The sequence below is a fragment of the Nansenia antarctica genome, assembly GCF_963989245.1.
Source record: "Nansenia antarctica genome assembly, chromosome: 3".
NCBI classification, from domain to species: Eukaryota; Metazoa; Chordata; class Actinopteri; order Argentiniformes; family Microstomatidae; genus Nansenia; species Nansenia antarctica.
The window spans coordinates 33,776,237-33,778,736 of record NC_137688.1 but is presented as its reverse complement, the minus strand read 5'-3'; the positions used below and the strand labels follow the sequence as shown (position 1 = coordinate 33,778,736).

Below are 2,500 nucleotides of genomic sequence, written 5' to 3'. Positions count from 1 at the left end.
TGTCTGTCTGTAGGCCTGTCTGTCTGTAGACCTGTCTGTCTGTCTGTCTGTCTGTCTGTAGGCCTGTCTGTCTGTAGACCTGTCTGTCTGTCTGTAGCCCTGTCTGTCTGTCTGTAGACCTGTCTGTCTGTAGGTCTGTCTGTCTGTCTGTAGACCTGTCTGTCTGTCTGTAGACCTGTTTGTCTGTCTGTAGACCTGTCTGACTGTCTGTAGACCTGTCTGTCTGTCTGTAGACCTGTCTGTCTGTAGGCCTGTCTGTCTGTCTGTCTGTAGACCTGTCTGTCTGACTGTAGACCTGTCTGTCTGTAGACCTGTCTGTCTGACTGTAGACCTGTCTGACTGTCTGTAGACCTGTCTGTCTGTCTGTAGACCTGTTACCGAATGTTATATCTGTTAACTGCTACGTAACAACCGCTAAATAATAACTGCTATGTAATAACGATTATGTCATAACGATTATGTCATAACGATTATGTCATAACTACTATTACAAAAGAACACTCTCCACCTGTGCCAAGTGTTCTATGTGGTGTTTACCCAGCAACAACACTTTGATTGGCATCATAATTTATGCATTTTTCTGATGAATAAAGTCAACCTTGGTACTGTAGAATGTTGACAGTTTGGGTGTGTGTTCTGCATGTACACGGCGTGACTTCACGTATGTCTGACTCCCACCTTCGGTCAACACCTGTCAAAGACAGAACCCTTCAAACGTGAAAAAAGCTCTCAGTCTCTCTCTTAACTCATTCAGTGCCGAGGGTGAATAAAGTCGCCCCGAATGGTCGACTTTCTAGAGTGCCAAGGGGGACCTTTTTGTTTCACCATAAGCGCAATTGCAATCATTGATATGATGATGCGTCATTTTGTAGCCAATCAGAGCTTTGTTGCTAGGTAGATGCCACACTGTAGGTGGCGAGTGTTCCAGAGTGTTCTTTGGCAGTTGGTGAGGTCACACTCCTGGGGCTGCAGCTCTGTCTCCAGCTGAGCTCATCGTTTTAGCCTCTTATTGATGAGCTATGCTGCTGCAGGTCTCGTGTGTGTGTGTGTGTGTGTGTGTGTGTGTGTGTGTGTGTGAGAGAGAGAGAGAGAGAGAGAGAGATTCTGTGTGTTTTGTCCTACACACGTGTGTGTGTGTGTGTGTGTGTGTGTGTGTGTGTTTGAATCCCAGAATGCCCCTTTAATGTTGCAGGCATCCTGAGTCACTTGACCTGCCCATGGAGGACTACCCTTCTCCTCTATCACTGAGGAAGTAGAGGAAAGTAGCCTAGAGGTTAGAGAGGGACAGCCAATGGGAAGAGAGGTAGCCTAGAGGTTAGAGAGGGACAGCCAATGGGAAGAGAGGTAGCCTACAGGTTAGAGAGGGACAGCCAATGGGAAGAGAGGTAGCCTACAGGTTAGAGAGGGACAGCCAATGGGAAGAGAGGTAGCCTAGAGGTTAGAGAGGGACAGCCAATGGGAAGAGAGGTAGCCTAGAGGTTAGAGAGGGACAGCCAATGGGAAGAGAGGTAGCCTACAGGTTAGAGAGGGACAGCCAATGGGAAGAGAGGTAGCCTACAGGTTAGAGAGGTACAGCCAATGGGAAGAGAGGTAGCCTAGAGGTTAGAGAGGGACAGCCAATGGGAAGAGAGGTAGCCTAGAGGTTAGAGAGGGACAGCCAATGGGAAGAGAGGTAGCCTAGAGGTTAGAGAGGGACAGCCAATGGGAAGAGAGGTAGCCTAGAGGTTAGAGAGGGACAGCCAATGGGAAGAGAGATAGCCTAGAGGTTAGAGAGGGACAGCCAATGGGAAGAGAGGTTGTCAAGAGGTCGCTGGTTCGATTCCCCACCCCAGGATGGAGCCAGGATGTGAGCTGGTGACTGGAGGGGTTGCTGGCATCACTTCTAAGGTGTCCTACCCACTGCCGTCGTGCCCTTGAGCAAGGCACTTAACTCCTAACTGCTCCAGGGGCGTCTGGCAATGGCTGACTCTATTCCCAGAGATCTGTTCCCCCTGGAGCCTGACCCACCTAGCAGGGAGTGACTCGCCCCGGGCAGGAAGTGACCCTTATCTAAGACATCTGCTGCTCCGATTACCGGTGGCGTCGTGGTTACCGGTGGCGCCATGGTTACTGGCTGCATCATCAATGAGGGAGAGCTAATAATAACACTGGGAGGCAGCCTGGGCCACGACCAGGTGAGAGGAGGGGAGGGGGGGGAAGATGGGGGAGAGGAGGAGGATGGGGGAGAGGAGGAGGATGGGGGAAGAGAGGAGAGGAGAGCACAGCGGAGCGGAGGCGTGAGTGTGTGTGTGTGTGTGTGTGTGTGTGTGTGTGTGTGTGCAACACTGTGCATGCGTGCGTGCGTGCATGCGTGTGTGTGTGGTCTTCCTGTCTGCTCCCCATGCCGCCAGCTTACCTGCTCAGACACTTGGCGAGGAGACACACAACCTTGTGATCCTCTGGTCTGTCTGTCTGTCTGTCTATCTGTCTGTCTGTCTGTTTGTCTGTCTGTCTGTCTGTC

The 2,500-nt window shown here is 51.3% G+C and overlaps 1 protein-coding gene across 1 annotated transcript in view; it reads left to right on the top strand.

The window, feature by feature from the left end:
* The window catches only part of LOC308154009 (oxidation resistance protein 1-like), a gene marked incomplete at its 3' end in the record, with an annotated part of 47,236 nt that overhangs the window by 6,914 nt on the left and 37,822 nt on the right, over positions 1-2,500 (top strand). The gene's annotated exons all lie outside the window — the stretch shown is intronic.